Genomic DNA, 22,377 nt, shown 5'->3' with positions numbered 1-22,377 from the left:
ATAGAACAGTCAAACAAGTATATAAATGAAGAAAGTCCAGGACCTCAACAATAAAGTTATAAGTCTAAAAACAATAATCAGTAACTTGGCAAAGAAATTTAAAAATAAGGATGAAAATTTAAGGAAAGAAAATGAGGTAGTAGATTACAACCAATCAGAAGTTCTAGAAATGAAAAAATCAGTAACATTAAAATAAAACTGAAAGCAGCAAGAAGAGACCAAGTGGAGGAACACTTTTCAGGGATGGAGGACAACATCAAGACAACACATTCAGATATGTATAAAGAAAGTATGATGAACATGACCAAAATATTCAAGAACTATGTGATATATTCAAAATACTAAACCTAAGACTCTATGTGGTAGAAGTAGAAGCTAAGATAGAGGCAAAATGCAGAGACAAATTTAAATGAAATATCAGCAAGGTAGAGAGATTTGGAGAACACTTTAAATATGTTTTCTTGAATCTCAGACAGGGGCCTCTTCATTCCTAGAGTCCACTTTCAAAAAATACAAGCAATGCATGTCATGTTTATCACCACTATTCACTATAGGTAGTACATAGAATTGACATAGATCTCCATTGAATGACAGACAGATAATAGAAACATCATTAATTTTATTGAGATATAAAGAAACGTGAAATCATGAACATTTTTGATAAATGGATAGAATTGGATATATATATATATATATATATATATATATATATATATATATATATATACAGAGTGAAGTAATCTAAGCACAGAGAACCAAATGACCCACTATGTGAATTCAAACAACAAATCTCAATTGTTTTTTGTTCAACTTGTGTTTGGAGAAGCCAGAAAACTAGAAAGGGGATAAAATAAGGGACATGGACGAATATAACATATGGAATATAAAAATAGGGAGAGAGAATACTGAAGGTGTGAAGTTTTAACCAGGGCTGATTTGGGGAGGCAAGAAATAGAAAAGGGTAATGAAAAGTAGAGTAAACCAAAATGAAGGGATATAAAAAAAAACTTTATAGCAACCCACTAAGTTGCAATCAAGTTCAAAAATAAAATTATATAAACAAGAGAGTTTGAAGGAAATTGAATGAGAAAAGAACTAGAAATCTACTCCTTACCAGCTAGCTTTAAAAGTCCCAGATAATGCTTTCCTGATTTTCTTAGTTAGGGTTTCTATTGCTGTGATGAAATACCATGACCAAAGAGCAAGTTGGGCAGGAAAGGGTTTATTATGCTTACACTTAGGCATTGTTGTGTATCACTGAAGGAAGTCAGGACAGGAATTCGAAACAGGGCAGGATCCCAGAAGCAGGAGCTCATGCAGAGGCCATGAAGGGGAGTTGCTTACTTGCTTGCTTCCCATGACTTGCTCAGGCCATCTTTGTACAGAATCTAGGACCAGCAGCCCAGGGATGACACCACCCATTATGATCTGGGCAACCCCCACACACCATTGATCACTAAATGAGAAAATGCATTACAGCTGGACCTCATTGAGGCATTTCAACTGAGTCTCCTTCATGTGATGACTGTAGGTTATTACAAATTGATGCACAAAACTAGCCAGTACAGCTGACCCCTTGTCAACTTGACACAAAAACACATCACACAAAAATGCAACCCTTCCTTTCTTATTCATTCCTAAGTTATTAAATAACTTTATAAGTCTCACAGTCTGTACAAATTCAACTACATTAAAATTTCAGTTCCTTTAAAATAGCCAATCTCTTGTAGGCAGAGATTTCCTGTCCTGACCGCCTACTCCCAAATAACTGGCAGCCACTTCCCAAATAACTGACTTGGACACTTAATAGGAATTATAAATACTTGGCTATAGCTCACCCTTGCTACTGCCTAACTCTTACATTTAAATTAACCCATATTTCTTACCTATGCTTTGCCATGTGGCTTATGACTTGTTACTTCATTTTGTACACATCCTGCTTCCTCAGTGGCTGGCTAGCATCTCATCTGACTCTGCCCTGACTCATCCCATCATTCTCAGTTTGGCATTCCTGCCTAACTTTATCTGGCTGAGCTATTGGCCTGTCACCTTGTTTATTAAACCAACCATAGTGACATATGTTCACACAGTGTACAGAAGGATTATTCCACAGCATTTCCTTCTTTTTGTCTAATTAAAAAGGAAGGTTTTAACTTTAAGATAGTAAAATTATATACAATAAAAACAGTTATCAATTAAGAATTACAGTTACAATATCCAGTCTATATGTATTTGGCAAAATTAGAGAAAATACTCTATTATTTATGTTATCTTGGTGAGTCTCAATTTTTATACCTAATTTGTTTTGTATCATTACTAAGGAAAACTGTAATTTTAACTATTTAGTCTTTAACTCCATCAAAGACCTGAGAAGGATGAAATGTTACCTAATAACAGGGACATCAGGTTGCGTAGACAGTCACCTAGAGTTCCTCTGTAACATTGGGTCATCCATCTTTGGCCCACAGGCCTAGTATATCTGACAGATGTTTTTGAAAAGCAGGGAATTTTAAAGAACTGTCCTACCTTGTTTTGGCAAAGTTTGGCAGTTGCCATTCTTGCATCCAGCTGGTCCAATTTGGGCAACATATTGTCAGCAATTGAGGCAAGGACAGTTTCTTTGCCAACCTGGTTAGCTTTTGCCATGAAGAAAACAAACTCCACACAGAGTTTCTACAATGCCCATCGTGTGTTCTGAAGTAGGTAAGATTGGTGCTGCCAGGGGCAGATGTGTCTCACTGTTGTGAAAAGCCTTAGGTTACTAAACATATTAAATGCCATATATTTTAGGTCTTTGAAGTGTTTGAAGATAATCTTATCTAATTATATCTGTATGACCTTGAAAACATTTCTAACATGACTATGTTTGACTATTATAGATGACTATTAAATCTGTATTTCTTAAATATATATTACATTTTAAAATGAGCTGCATAGATATAATACCCCAAACAAGAATAGAAACATACATATAATATAACAAAATTAAATTTAAATTTGTATCAATATACAAAAATCCACACAATGTAAAATATCTAATGCTAGTAGTTGCTTTTTTGCTTTAAAAGTAGATGTAATAATCTACAATTTTATCTTATCATTTCTACATGTCCTTTTTTCTTTTCAGAAGGAGATCCTGGAATCTAATCTCATTTGTTTAGCTTTTTTTTTTCTGACCATTACCAATAACAACTTGAAACCAACCCTCATTAAATAGTGACAAACATCCATAGTCATTCTTCTGGAAATATGGATATCACTGTCTATACTACTTCTTGTTGTTTGTGAGCTTTGACATCTTTGGAGGGTCCTTGAGAAAATTAGGATAATTGTTAGGTCTTAGCTGGCGTATTTTATGAGGCTGGGTCACCTCAGTCAGCAACCTTGAAACTGTTCTGGTTGCTGGATCACCTGGACTATCTGTTTTTACTGGTGTCAAGTCCCCTAGCTCTGAAAATATATAAACTTTTAAAGGCAATATAAATATAAATATAAATAGACTGTGCATGGTATATAAGTCAGCCAAGGATGATTTTTGTTACGTGTTTGAGTAGTTAAAATATACATCAAATATCTTGTAGTTCTTTTAGGTTTATTCCTTTATGTCTGCAGGTAGAAATTTAGGGGTTCTTCCTCAATCATACCTGATTTTCCTTAACCTGGAATGAAATAAAAGCATAACCTCTTCCCTAAAGTAACATATCTTTCAACTTAATTTTTGAAGTCAAGATATTTTAAAACATATAGGTTGGTTCAATCCAGCACTTTTTTGTAGTCCAGTGTCTTTTAGCAGTCAAAAAAATCAAAGACAACACAATAACATACAGGATTCATACTCTCCGTATATTTCCCATCTTTACACAGCTTATTACTTTTTTTTTATTATTCTGTTCTTTTTAAGGCCTTTTTATACCCCCTTTCTCATCTCTCCCAAGCCTATGTATATTTTAAAACACACTGTAACCCATTTATAGTTTTTTTTTCAGTCTGAATCTGTCTTCACTGTGGATTTGTAACATTTTCTGTCTGCATGAGCAAAATTCCACCATGCTGCGTGTTGGTGAAGCTCTCGAGCACACTGGCAGAATCTGGAAGAAGCCTCTCTGTACTTTAGCCCATGTGAGAGACTGCAGGGTGCCACCATGTCACTTAGGTCATGGTTATTGATGGCTGGCTCCATGTTGCAGGCAGCTATACAGAGACATGTCTCTGCATTGTGGCTGTTGTGAGACTGTGAGGCCAGGAAGCTGCACCTGGCTCTGTTTTTGTATGTATAGAACCTTTATAAAAGCTTTCTTAGGTCTTTTGTGGATCTAGATTAGGTGGTGGGCACCATTTGTAGGTGGAGTTTTCCTGTCTAGACCACCTGCTCCCAAATAACCAGCAGCTAATTCCCAAATCACTGACTCAGAGGCTTAATGTAAATTATAAATGCTTGGTCGATAGCTCAGGCTTGTTACTACTTAACTCTTACGTTTAAATGAACCCATATTTCTTTTCTATGCTTTACCACGTGACTTGTGGTGTGTTATGTAATTTTCTACATTTCCTGCTTCCTTGGTGGCTAGATGGCATCCTCTCTGACTCAATCCTTCCTCTTTCCATCATTCTCAGTTTGGCTTTCCCACCTAAATTCATCCTATTTAGTTATTGGCCAGTCAGCTTATTTATTAAATCAATCATAGTGACATATATTCACACAGTGTACAGAAGGATTATTCCACAGCACTCTTTAAAAATACAAAATCTTTTAAAATTCAAGTCTCTCAACTGTGGGCTCCAGTAAAATACTTTCTTACTTCACAATCAAAACAAAGCAAAACAAAACTGCAAGCATCCAATATCTGGAATCTACTCATGATCTTCTATAATCTTACAAATGGCTTGGGTCACTTCTCTGCTTCTGCCATCTGAAGCACACACAGCTTGTCTTCTACACACCAGCTGGCTCCACTCCACTGCTGGTGTTATTCTTGGTAGTCTTCCCAAGATACTTTTATCTCCAATATGCTGGAGTCCCTTTCTTCAACTGTGATGCTCTTTCACCAATAGCCTCTTATAAACTCTCCTCATGGTGCCAACCCTCAACTTCTTTGCATGACCACTTCAGTCCTAGGCCTTCAACTGCCACTGAGGCTGCACCTTCAACAACAGCCTTTCCTGGTGTCTCACAGTGCCAGTCCTCATCTTCTCTTCATGGCCCTTTCAGGCCTTCAAAACTGGTACCATCTGGGTCATGCTTACACATTACCAACTCCAGCTGCCAGCATGAAGGACAAACTTGGCTGCCTCAGGAACACAGCTGCTCTGTGCTCTCAGGAAACACTTCCCAGATTTTATCTCAGTGATGCTGGTCTCTTCTTAATTACTGCTGATTTCTTAGCTCCAGCAGACCAGCATCAAGTATCCAAGCAAAGCAAAATTTTGCTTAATAGTTCTGGTATCTAGTTAATCACAGATGATTCTTCTGCCCTAGCTAACCAGAACCACAGGATTTTTTTTTTCAAGACAGGGTTTCTCTGTGTTGTTTTGGTGCCTGTCCTGGATGTCACTCTGTAGACCAGGCTGATCTTGAACTAGCAGAGATTTACCTGGCTCTGTCTCCAAGTGCTGGGATTTATGGCATTTGCCACCGCTGCCTGGAGAACCACAGGACCTTAATTCAAAATTTCAAATGGCCCTGATAGTCTAAAAAATTTTCCTCTGAAATTTCAAAAGCCAGGCTTCCATCTTCTGCATTGTTCTTAACATTCTTCCAACCTCTTAAAAAATATCTCATTGAACTCTTAACATTCAATTGTTCTGATATCCCAAAGTTCAAAAATCCTTCCACAGTCTTCCCCAAAATATGGTCCTGTCTCCCATACCAATACTCTGCTCCTGATACCAATTTGTCTTAGTTAGGGTTTCTATTTGTCTTAGTTAGGGTTTCTATTGCTGCAATGAAACACCATGACCAAAGAGCAAGTTGGGGAGGAAAGGATTTATTAGATTTGCATTTTCAGCATTTCTGTTCTTCAGTGAAGGAAAGTTAGGACAGGAACTCAAAGCAGGGCAGGATCCCAGAAACAGTAGCTGATGCAGAGTCCATGGAGGGGAGCTACTTACTGGCTTGCTTCCTATGGAGTGCTCAGGCCATCTTCTTACAGAATCCAGGACCAGCAGACCAGGGAGGGCAGCACCCACCATGGACTGGGCCGTGCCCCATTGATCGCTGAAAATGCCTTACAGCTGGTTCTCATTGAGGCATTTCCTCAACTGAGGCTCCTTCCTCTGATGACTCTAGCTTGTGTCAAGTTGACACATAGAACCAGCCAGTACACAGATCATTGGGGTAGAAAAGACACCAATGGTCTTGCCAAAATGTGAAGCTTATGATCCAAGAGACAAATCTGCCAGGAAAAATTTACAACTCTATGCAACAGTGGCTCCACTCTTTTCTGATTCAATTTTAGATCAGCTCCTGGGAGTGAGTTGATGCCTGGTACTATAAATTTAGTAAAACCTAACAGTACAGATTATCATTGGCTCTAGCAGAGAACTGAAATTGGCATAGTGTCAAGTTGATGTCTAATTACATATTTTTTATAACCATATATAAGCATTAATACCAGCCTTAAATAGAGAAACCATTCTTTCCAATGAATGGTGGAAAATGCATAAGGGCTAGGCTGCAAAATGTTGCGAGAAGAGACAAATAATTGTTCAGCTATAAAGAAGACACTTTTACCTTCCTCTTAAGAGCTCAAGGAAACATTGTGGAAGAGTAGATATAATTAAACTAAGAATCGGAAGATATGGATAAGGGTTCTGAAATATCATCTTTTGTTCAAGACATAGTCATTGCAATCATGAACTCCAAGTAGCTTTGTTGTAGAATATTATTTTAAGATACATTACATTTTTATGCTGTGGAACATTTGTTTAATGATGTAAAGATGTGTTGCATTCTTTTATGTTGCATTTGTTTAACTCTGTGCAGCTGTGTTACTGTGCCCATCTAAAACACCTGATTGGTCTAATAAAGAGCTGAACAGCCAATAGCAAGCCAGGAGAAAGTATAGGCAGTGCTGCCAGGCAGAGAGAATAAATAGGAGAAGAAATCTGGGAAGAGAGATTGAGGAGTGAGAAAGGGAAGAGAGGACTCCAGGGGCCAGCTACACAGCAAGCCTCGGGGTAAGAAGTAAAGAAAGTATATAGAAAGGTAAAGGCTCAGAGACAAAAGATAGATGGGATAATTTAAATGAAGAAAAGATGGGTAGAAACAAGTCAAGCTAAGCCTGGGTATTTTTAAGTAATAATAATTCTCCATGTATTTATTTGGGAACTGAGGGGCAGGCCCCCAAAGAGTAAAGAGTAAAAAACAATCAACTACAGATGACTGTCATAAAGATATTTTCATTCCAGTACATGATGTGCATTAGCCATATTCACCCCTAAAATGTCCTGTTTTGACCTCATCCTAGCAAACCTTTCCTTGCTTAAATTTTGCTTCTATTTTCATGTTACACAGACATAGACATATAAATGAAATCATGCCTCTTTATAAAATTTAGGAGCCATAAATAAGAAAAAAAAAACTGAGTTTTCCTGATATGATCCCCAAGGGAATCCATTTTCTTGCAAGCAGAATAATATTTTTTTCTATTTTATGGTTGACTAAAACTCATTAAACATATATACCACAATCTATCTATTGTGAATAATATTACAACAGACATGAATGTGTTGATGTTTGAACAAGCACCTTAATCAAGGTTACTGATGATATAGCTGAAGTCAAGAAACTGACTTCACACATGAACATTGAAATATATTGAAAATTTTTAGTGAAAATAATTTAGATATATATTTACTTTTTTAAAATTAGAGAAATATGAAGTGCCCTTTTAGATTATTTGAAACTAGATGCTTAAAATTCTAAACTCATAAAATGAGTACTTAATATGTAAAACTATGTAGAAAATGTTATACATATATTAATGTCTTTAATTCTCACAAGGGTGCTATAGCTGCCCCCCCCCGTTACTGATGAATAGTATGAGAGCATAATTTTGTCTATGAATGATAACCCTCCTGAAAGTTGGAGAAAAGTTATTTTGGAGTAGTTTAATGTTCAAACCTAAATTATATTTTCCCCAAATCTATAGCCTGAGAAAAGCCTTGGGTCTGCAAAAGTTAAACATCTCTTTCCCTGTGTGAGAAATTGTAAAATCTGATATCAAAAAATGTCAGATTAAGCTGAACAAGTTTCTAGTCATTTTTATAAAATGTGGCCACCCCATTCTTAAAGCTAAAAATAAATGTTAAGACCAATGGTTAATGCACATATGTTAGTATAAGAAAAATTTTCAAAGTTACAGTGTTTTGCTAGATTATCTGTTTTCAGTTATATGTAGTATCTGTGCATAGGCATTATAGTATTTGTAGTGTGGTAGGTATATATAAACATATACATATATTTTAAAAATACAGAGCAGCAATAAACACAGATAAGTAAGCATCTCCATAGTAGAATATATAGTTGTTTGTATATGCTCCAAAGAGTAATATAGATAAGTCATATGGTACTTACAGTGTTTTGAAGAATCTCTGTAGTAATTACATCAGTTTGCATCTACATCAACTGTAATTGAGTGTTTTTCTTTCTCTATAGCCATGCCAATGTTTGTTGTTATTTCTTCTGTTTTGCCCTCACTCATGCTGAATGATATAAGATAAAATATCAATGTGGCTTTAGTCTGCACTTCCTTGATGGGTAAGGATACTGAACATGTAAAATATTTTACAGGCATTTGTATGATTTCTTTTGAGAGCTCTCTATTTAACTTCATTCCCCATTTGTTAAGTTGTGTGTTTGCTTGCTTAGTGTTCAGGGATTTTTTTTTAATATTTTATGTATTCTAAGCATGAACCCTCTATTATATATGTAGTGTAAAGATTTTTCTCATTATGCAGGCTTCCTTTTCATTCAAGTGAAAATGAACTTTTCTGTTCAGAAGTTTTCAGTTTTATGGGGTTTCGATGGTCAATTATTGGTTTTATTTTATTAATTACCAGACTCCTAGTCAGAAAGTTCTTTACTGTACCCATAATTTGAATGATATTCATTACGTTTTTTTATAATTGATTCTTGGTATCAGGTCTCATGTTGAGGTCCTGGATCCATTTGGAGTTGAGTTTCCTATAGAGTGCGAGGTAAGTTTCAAATTTCATTTTTCTACACATTGCCATCCAGTTGTCTAGCACCATCAATTGAAGATGCTATCTTCTCTTTAATGTCAATTTTTACCTCTTTGCAGAAAAGCAGGTAACTATAGAGTCATGAACTTATATCTGTACCCTCAATTATATCTTAATTTATGTTGCTTTTATTTATGTGGACATAGAAAAGAGCATACCACTATTATTCTGTTAAATTAATGCATCATTAAACTTTCTCATAAGCACTTACCTTTGTACCTATAAACAGGGCTTCTCACAGTTCTCATCAGAGAAGTTTCTTTTTGCAAGAGATGATGATTAATACAGAGACCTACAGGTGGTCAACATGCAGAGATTAAAAGACCCTGCACTGCTCAATTCTAAATGGGACAGCTATATCATACCTACTCTTGCCACAAATCAGGGATAATCATGAAAGAGGAGGTGAAAATATTCTAAGATCTAGTGTTTGTAGCCAAATTTCTAAACAGTCTTATTAAATAAGAAACAAAGAGCCAAATACAGGGGTAATAGCTGAAGAGATCAGAGGAATAGCGAAGAGCCACTGACTAGCCTTAACTTACCACCACGTCGTAGCTTCCCAAGAGAGAGCTTCTTCCTGTCTAACCTGTGCATTTATTGTCTTCCTGTCCTGCCTTCTTATTGGCTCTAAGACCAGCCTCATCACTTCCTCATCACTGTCCGTCTATACAGACCTCCAGATCTCTATGGCTGGTACTGGGATTAAAGGCATGTGTCACCATACTTGGCTGTGTCCTTGAACACACAGAGACTCTGCCTGCCATGTAATCAGATTAAGGGCCTGTGCTACCACTGCCTGACTTCTGTTTATGGCTCGCTATGTGACCTCTAATCTCCAGACAAACTTTATTTATTAACATACAAATAAAATATCACATTTCAGCACAAATAAAATATCACCAGAACTATTAGTAGGTATCTGCAGTGAAACAGTGTTTTCTGGATATTATACGGCCATTGTATTAAAAAAAAATCACATTAAGTATGTCTATATACACACGGCCTGCACAATGTAAAGCTAGAGAAAATCACAGCATGAATGGGGTAGGGGAATTATGAATTATCACCACTAATAGATGAGCTAGTGGCCATTTATGACTGCTCAGAAAGAGATGGTCAGGTTTCTTCAGGAATACCGTCCCTGAGAGACTAATGCCCCTGAGAAGTTACCCATGCTTCTGTAGATAGCCCTACATTCATGCACATACGGGCAACAACCAATGGATTTGGTGTGTTTAAAAATGAAATGTAGAGGAAAAGATGTTGAATGGATTGGGTACAAATTAAAGGTAATAAGAAATGGAGTTTTCAAAACACATTATATTCATATATGAAATTTCAGACAATAAATATATATATATATTTATATGTATAAATATATATACATTTCATATAAGAAAAAACATACAGTTGATAATGCATTTGTATATATGAATAACAAGTTCAACAATTGCCATCACTAGAAGTTTTAACTGCTAGAAAATATAATAGGTTAAAATTCTAAGTCTTTTTAAACAGACTATTCAACAACACAGGAACTAAATTTCATTTTTAAGGAATATAGAGTACAACATTAAACATTTTCAATGACAAAAATTAACACACTGTTGTCTCAACTTTATTGCTACAGAAATTCCCTTTAATCCAGTGTCTACAATGCTAAATCAAACTCTTATTTTAGATTATGGCAGATTTTCAAAAGTTTCAAAGCATTTGAAACATGGACAGTCCTAAATGGACTCCTAATCTCTTCATTTTAGTTTCTGGCTAAAAACACTGTAAATATTAATTATTTTTCTCTGCTATTGTTCTGAACCACTTTCTTTCCAGTGATATTGAAGCAATTAGTGCCCATCTTCTTTCAATGATAGTTATATAATAGTCCTCATTGAATTTCTATTTCAAAACTCTATTGAAAACAATTTTTTTTAGTATCTCCATTAAAAATGAAATGCTAATGCTAGTAAAATTACTCATTTAACCATTGTTCTTCCTGTATTATCTTATCAATGAAAGGGGTAGTAAATGGGCAATAGAAACTGAATTTGGGCATGATCATCTAGGGTGCATTCTGCATCTATAAAAAAAAGCCAGGTGACTGCCTTAAATGTGTATATGCAGAAACACACTTATCGAAAGACAATTCAGGAAAATGATTGGAGGAAAGGCTATAATAATTTATTACCAATTATCTAAATTGGGTCCTGTTGCAAAGTAATGCTTCCAACACATTTTAAGGGAACTCTACAAAGGCAGATAAAATTATTGTAATGTAGGAAAAACAACCAAACTGGCTATGTTACAAGCTGTGGTTGATAACTTCTGTTGTTTTGAGTTTCTATTGGAAAGAAGTGGTAGTCTAATAAGGAGAATTACCTTTATCCTATTTTATTCTACTAGATAAATGTTGCCTCTAAATTTCAGTTGAACTTAAAGCCCTTTCTTTTTGTCATGTGCACTATATCTAGATGAATGTTAGTATTCAAGCTAAAAGCAAAGTTTTATTTCCATATTTCAAATCAGAAGCCTAAAATAAGGAGGGTTTTATAGCATTATATCCTAATTCATCCATTTTAAATCTATCATTGGCAATATCTAGGGTTCGCTGAAATGTTGGACCCATCTTTTAAGATATTTTCATAATTAATTTTCAAATTAATTAGAAAAATAAATAGATTGCACATCAAATAATAACTTCTTGTTCAGACATCAAAATTGTTTGATTGTTAAATATTTGGTTGTTAAATAACCATGTTTTTCTGAAGACCTAAGAGTAAAATAATTCATGACATTTCTATAATATGTTGAAAATTTTCTCAGTTTATCATGAAGTTTACAAACATAACACAATATTTGGTTCAATGGTCTACACATGATCCTGCAAACAAATTGTATAAGTCAATTTATTGCTCTAGAATAGCAACAAAATATAAAAATACCTTGTTAATTATATTTTCTCTCAATAATGATGGGTATATTTTTAAAAAGAAAGATGTATGATTGCTGTGGTTGACTGACTGATAAGTAAATCACTGATTGGCCAGTGGCCAGGCAGGAAGTATAGATGGGACAAAGAGAGAAGAGAAGGGGGAAGTGGAAGGCTGAGGCAGAGAGACACTGCCAGCCACCGCCATGAGAAGATGTTAAGATACCAGTAAGCCACGAACCACGTGGCAACTTATAGATTAATAGAAATAGGTTAATTTAAGATATAAGAACAGCTAGCTGGAAGTGTGAGCTATTAGGCCAAACAGTTTAAATAATATAAGTGTCTGTATGTTTATTTTATAAGTGGGCTACGGGACTGCCGGGGATGGTGGGACCCGAAAAGAAAAACTCTAACTACATATGATATGTTATTGTTTTAAATTTTATTGAAAGTTTTATTTATTCTTTACCAATTTATATACTTATGACAATAATTTAAGATCAGTTGAAAAATATCAAATTGAAAGGAATACTTTCTACATGCTATTATCATTTGCAATGTTTCATATAACCAAATATTTATTCCAATTGTAACCTAGACAAATAAAAGACTTAATCATTAACATAAGCTAAAGTGGCATGAAGATATTAGTTTTCCTTATAAAAAATACATAGTGATAACTTTGTAGTTATATATTTATACCATTTAGAAATTTATATTTATATAAGTCTATGAATATTTTTATGAGTATCAATACACTATTGGGGTTATAAAACAACTCCCACTTCTGAGAATTTGTTAAACCTTTGTTATAATTTAAAGTAAGATTAAAATGCATATATTTCATATAATACAATAGGAAGACAAAATAAAAACAAAAATGTAATATCTTAATCTTTTTAATTCTCACATAAAAATGGAGAAACTAAGTTAAGAAAACTATGTATCTATCAACACTAAACAGAATACTAAGTAGTGCTGTGAAATAGGTTATACCAAAATTATGTAGCATCTAGTGATTTACAATGAGCTTTGGAGGGAAGAACTCTAAAATAGCCTTTGGGCACTTATTAGAAAGATACTAACTTAAGAAGAACAATGGAATGGAAAATTTCCCCACCTATTATTTAGTTGAAGATGAAGAGCACAAAATAATAATTCAAGAGTCAAACAGAGCCAGTCATTTAAAGTCATGCAATTCATATGCTAGAACAGTTGCAATGTTAAGAAACTTAATAGGAACAGGATCAAAATTGAGTGAGGAAAGGATAGTATAGAAAGGAGACATTATATTACAAGGAAAGACATGAGCTGGGAAACAAATTATAGACATAAGTCATATTTTTAACATGTTATAGCCCAGTAAATGGGAGAATTTTAAAAGTTTAATAATTTTACTAAACCCCACTTCCTTTCAATTATTATGGAAATTAACTTAAAAGTGAGCAAATAAAATTATACTAAAATCTACGCAATTAAAAAATACATTCCCACATCAACATTGTCATTTTATAAATATGCTTTAATATCCAGTCAAACTTCAGCCTACCAACCTTTATTGTGTGAGTAGAGCTTTAGCAAAGAATATAATTCATTAAAAATGAATCATATTTATGAAATTACAAAGAGAATACATAACTTACAAAGTGTATCAAACTGCACCAGCAAGACGCCTCAGTTTGTAATGGTACTTCCTTCCAACCAGATGACCTTAGTTTAATCCCTGAATCCACATGGTAGGATGTGAGAATCAATTCCTGCAAGTTATCCTCTGATTTCCAAACACATACTTCATGGCATATGTATTTGTCATGCAAGTAAATATATACAACACACACACAGAAAATTAATTAATCAATTAATTTAAAAAGACTGGATAACTACATCAGTGGTAAATAGAACTTGTAGCTCTTTTGTTCGGTTATGAGCAATCACATAGTGGCTAACAATTATCTGTAACTCTAATTGCAAAAGATGCAATGCAGTCTTATAAAACCCAGTTAGCTCAATATGTTTCTGTAGTGTGTAAGAGACTGTATTTGTAAAAGCCTTAGTTTTGGCTTTTACTTTATTAATAATAATGTTTTTGTTCTTTGAGGATGTTATATAATATATATTGTTAATACTTCTTTTATTGTTTGATATTATAATATAATTACATTCTTTTCCTCCTCCCTTGCCTCCCTTCAAACCCTTCCTTATACTTCTGATTGTTCTTTCAAATTCATAGCCTCTTTTGTTGTTAATTGTTTTTACCTGTACGTGTGTGTGTATGCCTATGTATTTATAAATACATAAATACAGGCTGCTTTCAGAGCTAACTATTTGGTACTGGATAACTAATTGTTGTGGTCTTCTCTGGCAAAGACTGTTTTCCCACACTCAGTATTCCTTAGTAGCCTGCAGTTTTATGTGTAGGCTTGCAACTTAGACCACTTTTAGCATGCCTATTGTTATTGTCCTTGCTTAGCTCATGTTTAGGTAGTAATATTAATGAAACTCCTCTTTTCAAAAGACAGAGACAATTATAACCAATTGAATTCAGAATTGGAGAACACAGCCCCAGTGGATACAAAACAACTCCCATACCTAAGGCTCAGGGAAAAGTGCAGAAGATGAGATGGAAAGACTGTAAGAGCCAGAGGATCAGGGGAGTTCATTGTGAGATTTTGTCTCCTAGGAATGTCAGAAGCTATACCCATAAGGTCTCATATGTTTTAATCATATTCCTTCCCTTCCTCCAAGTCCTCTCAGATACTGTCATACTTCCCTACAACCCAACTTTATATTTTTTCTCTTTCTTAAAAAATGTCTTCCAGTTTATGTTCACTGTCTACTTCTGAGCATGAAACAATCCCTGGGATGTGGTGCATATACCCAGTGTCACTTCATTGAAAAGTTTTTTCCTCTCTCCGCAACTATCACTTTCAAAGTTACTTGACCATAGTGATGAGATTTTGTTCCTACTGTTCCTCTTCAATTGTGGTATTGTGTCTGGCTTGAACTTGGGCGGATTATTTTGCATGCTATCATAGTCTCTGTGAGTTCATATATGTATCTACACTGTTGTGACTGAAAAATGCTATTTTCTTGATACCATCTACTTCTGGCTCTTACAATCTTTCTACCTCTTTATCTTCGTAGATCCCTGAGCCTTAAGGGAAGAGATATAATATAGACATCCTATAATGCTAAATGCTCCAAGGTCTCTCATTGTCCACTTTTTGGTCTCTTTGTTAATTACTGTCTACTGAAATAAAACTTCTCTGATGAGGGGTGAATGATATATTGATATATGTATATAAAAGCATATCATTAGGGGTTGTTTATTTAACAGAATAATAGTAGGTTTTCTCCTAGGGCACATGGAATATTTAGTCTCAGGTTCACAGTTACTTTAGCAATGTTAGGTATGCATTTCATCTCATAGAATAGGCCTTATATATGATCAGAGATTGGTTAATTTTGTCGATGACATTCATATCACTGTTCCGTCAGTGGGAATGCTGTGCAGAGAGGTCATTATTGTAGCTCACAGAACACAGTCAGTTAAACGCATTAATAATAAATTATGAGCCTCTAATAATGTGTCATTGTCACATTAATGAAAAAATCCAAAGCTTGGTATCATTTCACCAAGTGTGAGTCTATATCTGAATTCTCAAATTCATGCTCCTCGTATCTTCCTTTCTTCTGTTGCGTATGTGATTTGTGAATCTGTCCCTGTCCCTGTGTCTGTCCCTGTTTTTTTACTATGTATATATCTATCTGGTTTGTGTCTGTTGATTGTGCGATAATGTGTACCCATATATTCTGTTTCTATTGAACAGCATAGAAAACATCTCACAAAGCAAAGGAATGACAGATAGTTACAGAAATTTTTAACAGTTTTACAAGAGATTAAGTCACTGACTCCAACTGACTTCAACTGACCCAGATAACAAACAGTATTACAAATAGCATTGCTTATCAAGAAATATCCAAATGTTGGGTTCAACATTTTGGGTGGATATTTATTTTATCAGATGCTTTCAACTTTTATATTTGCTGTTTCAGCAAATGACATAAATGTATTACTCTAGGTCACAGGCATGAAAGAGAATTTAAGATTACAGATATGTGTTACTTTAGGTTGTAATTTTACATGTAATGTTGATTACATGTAAAATTCAAGACAAGTTTGATTGTTACATTGTTTCCTTAAAGGCAGATTAAACAAACAGGCTGAGAATACAGTAGGATAGCAATCTTAAATCATAAGTGACCTTAGGGTATGTTATTTATTAACTCTGGATGAGAAGTTTAGGAGAATTTCCAGACTCTTAGGATGTAATGTATTTTTACCATAATATATCATGACAGCATGATTCATAGCTTTATGAGATTGATAGACACATTTCTCCTTTGGTATCATGTGTAACACTTCCAACATTATGAACACTAGCCAGTAAAGGTAGTGTTTCCCGTTGAACACCAACTCAATTTCTTCATGTTCTATGACATAAGTATGTGGTATCTTCAACAATATGGTCTTACTATCAAGTTGTGGAAGGTAACCAATAGTATTGGCAGTAGTTGCAATGGAGGGGAAAAGGTTGGCTATGGGAACTCCTTGGCTAACAACTCAAAAAATATAACCCATTTCTGGTACTTAGAGTTTTATTTGGTAGCATATGATGTCTATTTGAGGTACTTCTGCCTCTATTATATGGTAATTCTTTTTTATATGTCTATATTTTTCAGGAATCTTCGACAGTAGTAAGTTTCCATATGGTTTTCAAATGTCCTTTAGTGATAGTAATCCCTTCCTATAGGGCATCCTCTACCCTGTCCTCTCCTTCCCATCCCTATTTAATCTTCCTGTCCTAATTTCCCTTTGATTTCTTTATAAAAATCTATTGTATTATTGCACTTTACTTTCAGTGCTCACTGAAAATAGAAAATATATATACTTTTATGATAGGCAGAAAAGAAAATAATTTTTATAAATTTTGTGGTATATTCTTGGCTGGATACAACTCAAAATAAACTCAAAAAATACATGTTAAATTTTCTGATAGCATTCTATATAAATTCCCTGGTGCAAGAAAGGTAATAGCACCATTGTCTCCAGCCATCCTTGAAATTTGAATAACAAAGGGAGGACTGTCCACTTATACTTTCCTTTGAATGTGAATTTGAATAACACTGTTGAAAATTTCCCTTTTACGCTAAGAAAGAAAAAAAATGATGAGTAGTCATATTTGATTATCATTATCATATACTATTACTTTTTAAATGTCTCTTCAAAACAAAAGCCTGTTTGTTAGACTCACTTTCTTGATTATTCATCAGGCTACAGTAAACTGCACAGCTTAAGATAAGTTTTTTTAATGATGTAGCATGCAATGGGAAGAACAAAAGGAGTGTTAATTCAAGCTGGACTAAACTGAATTTTGTCTCCTGTGTGCCTACTTAGCTCATTTCATCAGTGTCTTTGTTGTCAAATGTAATAAATGCATCACACATTTATTGTATGGACAATAGGTACCAAGGCAGCAGACATAATAGGTACTCAATAACTTAGAGTTATTATTATCTTCATTTGTGTACTCTGCTAGATGTTAAAGAAAAGAATGTGTCTTAAATAGTTACAGCTTCTAAATCACTTGAGCAAATGGTAATTGCTTCTCAAATTGCAACATCTCTTTTTCTTCAGTCACTAAAATAACAATCAACTATATTTTCCACAAACAAAAACATGATGCAAAAATATTGTGAAGTTGGGAGATTATAGGTAAATAGTATGATAGTCCTTTTATTGTTATTTTTGCCCCATCTCCATTTAACTCTAAAATTTCTTTCCTTCCTGCTACCAAAAGACTACATTCCTCTCCAGTTCTCAAAAACTGTGAAATATCATCACAAGCCATTTATAAATTTTCTAGTACTTGCTCTCAACACAATAGGAATATTTAATTTTGACTTTAATAATTGAATGTCTCTGCTTAGGTACACTTGACTTATGTAAGGTGTGTTGGCATGAACACCTATTACTATGAAGAAAAATGAACTCTGGAGTGACAATTAAATAAGGACACAGGATGCCTTTTGGAAATAAATAAGAATATATCTTTCATGTATCAAAATGTATAGTAATCTATTGTTTATCCCTTAACCTGAAAAATTATAATCGCCCATGTATTCATAATACAGGTACAAAACAAGATATTTAAAATGTTTATAAATTCTTTAACTTGACTACAACAAAGCAATCAATGTTTTTATGGGTTGTGTGGGTGTATGTTATTGTGTGTTTCTATGTATGTTTCCTCCTTTTTCCTCTTTTAAATTCTGTTTTGTTTAGTTTTTTTTGTTTGTTTGTCCGTTCGTTTTCTAAAGAGAAAGAGATAAAAGGCATAGAATTTGCTGGTGGGTGGTTATCAGGACCAAAGTCTGGGTGGATTTGTGGAAGCAGAAATTGTCATCAGAATATATTGTATGAATTTTTTGATAAAAAAGAATATTCAATTACCTAAAATACATATTTGAATGGTTAGAAGATAAAATCCTAAGGTTTGAATATGCTGCAATTATTTTCTAGAATTCCTAATGTGAAAATAAAAACTATTCTTTTCACAAGGGACATTCAGCACCACAAAGGTATTAATTATCTTAAATTTACTAGAATTAAAAACACAGTTCGATGCCAAGTTGCTATCAGGTGCTTCAAACTGTCATACTGTTAACAAAAGGACTATTTTTATGATATGTACTTTTTATATTTGAAACATTGTAACATTCAAAAAGAAAAAATAATACAACTATTGTCAACTTTTATATTTGATATTAAGTAGTGAAGAACAATTTTGTTCTCAAAATCTGCATAAATAACATAATTAATCATATCTTAGACCACAAAAATCACAAATTCAGCTCAAAGTTAGGGTATATAGATGCTCCATGTGAAAGGAAGAGAAAGAAATTTAAATTTTACACTTACTGGGTCTCAAACTTTAATGTTTTGGAAATAATATATTGTTCATTTTAAATCTTAATGTTAAATTTTGTTTTAAAATAGCCTAGCTTTAACTTATTTTAATAATTATGCTCAATTATTATTATAATTTTACTTTAGAATAAATTTTAAGCATAAAAATGAAATGTCAAGCTATATCATAAAGAAGAAAGACCTTTACCTCTCCAAATGCCTCAACGAACATTTCTTTAGCTCTTAGAATATGTCTATTTTTTAAAATTGTGTCCACAGTGACTATACCCAACTCATTTGCCTGCTCTTAGGACACTTTTCCTCATATAGAGTTGGCTCGCCCAGCCTTAATATGAGGAGAATGTGCCTAGTCTTATTGTACCTTATTATGCTGTGTTTGGTTGATATCCCTGGGATACCTGCTCTTTTATGAAGGGAAATTGAGGAGCAGTGGATATGGGGAGAGGGAGATTGGTGGTGGTAGGGACTGGGAGGAGAGAAGGGAGGGGAGGCTGTTGTCAGGATGTGTTATATGAGACAGGAACAAATAAAAAGGACAAAAAGCTAACCCAGCCAAAGGCAGGAACTTTCATTTCTCTACTATATCAAGCAAGTGTTGTACTTCTTAAAATCACAAGCCATTGGGGCTTTAAGTGTGAAACGTATTTCTACAAGACTCATAGCTTGTGATGTATTCTTTGAGCGCATGAAAGTACAAGCTTAATTTGTTAAAGGGGAGAAGTAACAGTATGTTAAATGTAAAGACGACAGTGGCACCTAAGGATGCCTAACAATGGTCTGTTTTTAGTATGAAAACATAGTCAAATACTTAACAAGTAGAATAGCATGTAACCAAACCAGTCTTAAACACATTTACAAAAGTCAACAAATTTTAATTTGTGTGCTGTGGCTTCTCTGACTTTTACCTCCAACAAGATAAAGGAGGAAAATGGCTTAGGATTTTGAAGAAAGGAGTATATATAAACTATACTCTGATAAAGTGAGTCTAAATAATTTATGAAGATAGTTACTGTCATGGACACTTCACAAAAAAGTCTGTGAAAGATGGTATTTTGTGAAACTTGTAAGAAATGTAATTTTAGTATGATTAATATGATTAAACTTCAGAGTTAAAGTGAATTAAATACATTTCTACATGCCATTATTATTCTTCATAGACTCCAGATTTTCTAGAATTGCATTGTATTCTTCATTCTGGATCCATAATATTGAAAAGACTTGGTGTCAACTCTACTTGCTGATTTAAAACTGCAGTAGAATGTATACCAAATTTTCATGCTTCTGAAACAGACCTGTGTTTTTTACTTTTGGTTTGCAAAATTACCTAACTCAACTTATCTTTACATTTATGATCCCCAACTAATTTAAATCAGTTTCCTCATATTATAGAGAAGGACATGAAAGATAGTACTTGGTGAAGCTATACTGGAAATGGAATTTCAGCGCAAAATAGTAATAGTTAAATTAGTGCTTACAATTGAGTCCTAGAAGGAACTTCAGGATTGTAAATCTACATATGTTATATTACAAAAATCATGTGATGTTTGACTTTCTGAATTTGGCTTATTTTAGTTAAAATGATGATCTGTACTTTCAGTCATCTTGAAAACAGCATAATTTCTGATTTTATGGATGACTAATATTTAATTATACATATGTGCATATTCCTCATAATTATTTATCTGGTTCTTAAGTTTTAAAAATTAATATAGACCATAATGGAGTTCATTAAGGCATCTTCACTAACACACAGCATTTACTTTGCTCATAGTAAGCCTCTAATTACTCTTTCTTTTCCTCCCCTATTATTCTTATTGTTCCTAATAAATTTCCTTTTAGTTTTATGTCATTTATTCACACACACACACACACACACACACACACACCCCACATATATATTATATATGTAGATATATGTATATGTATTATATGTATATATATATGAATATATATATAATTGCTCTTTTGGAGTGTGATGATTTTTTATTTTACATTTTTAATATCACTTTTCAGTAAAATACTTACAAAATTTTCCTATTTCACAAGTATGCAAGTTGTATCTTCATTTTGATAACTGTTTACTATACTATTACAATACTTTTGATTTGATGTACATGCCTTTGTCCATTTGAGATATTAGTTTCTAAACATGCTATATAGGAATTTTTTTACTTATGTTTATACCTTCAAATGTTTTCCGTAAGTATTCCTATAGCAGTTTCAAAGTTTTAGATCTAAAATTAAAGTATTTGATCCAGTTTGAATTTATTCTTATACAAGATAAGGGATAGCAATCTACTTCCAAATTTCTGTCCTGAACCCAGCATGACTTACTGAAAAGTCTATATTTTTTCAACACTTGTTTTTGGCATCATTGTTGGGAATCAGATTCCCTTAGGTGTTTAGATTTGCTTCCAGGTCTTCTCTTCTGTCCTGTGGGTCTGTGTACCTATTTTTCTGCCTGTATCATTCTGTTTTTGCTAGTATTGCTATGTACAATAATGTAAAATCTGTTATCATTATATTTGTATGAATGGCTATTTTGCTCAGGATAGCTTTGACTGTTTGATATCTCTATGCAACTGTGCACATTTTAGTGACTTTTTAAAAGTGTTGAATCCTCATTCCACTAGAGAAAAACAAAACACATTGTAACCACAGTATGCAAACAAAACATCTAGCACTGTCTGTTGCCTAGTGCTTTGCCTATCAAGTATCACTTGTAAGATGCAGCACTGTGTTGATTGAGAAGCTTCTCTACTTTAAAAATTAGGAGCAAATGCTGACTCCAATGGCTCAGGTAGTATGACATGCTTCATTCAATACCCTCTCCTTCATCCTTTTGTTGTGTACTCCAGGTGCTATAAATGTCCAAGCCAAGGTGGGGAGTTGTCCTCTGAGGGTGTCAGAGAGCAGAGTGGGTAGCAAATCAGATACTGGAATATGCACTGGAAGGGTAGAAATAAGGGAATTTGCTCTCAATACTTGCAGAGTCCACCCACCACAGAAGTAAACCACTTTCTTGCAGGGATTGGACTCCAGAAATCCTGGGACCAGCTAGATACTGATTTGAGCTCTTATTCCCATCTGACAGCAAATCCTCCATAGCTTAGAGTCAGTTTCAGAGGTCTGGCATTCTGGTGAGCATGGGTTCAAAGCTCTTAGTCTTTAGAGTCAACCTCAAGGAATGGTATTTTTCAACATTTTTCAT

Source organism: Peromyscus eremicus, chromosome X (assembly GCF_949786415.1).
Source record: "Peromyscus eremicus chromosome X, PerEre_H2_v1, whole genome shotgun sequence".
Classification (NCBI taxonomy): Eukaryota; Metazoa; Chordata; class Mammalia; order Rodentia; family Cricetidae; genus Peromyscus; species Peromyscus eremicus.
This window is presented reverse-complemented; position numbering follows the sequence as displayed.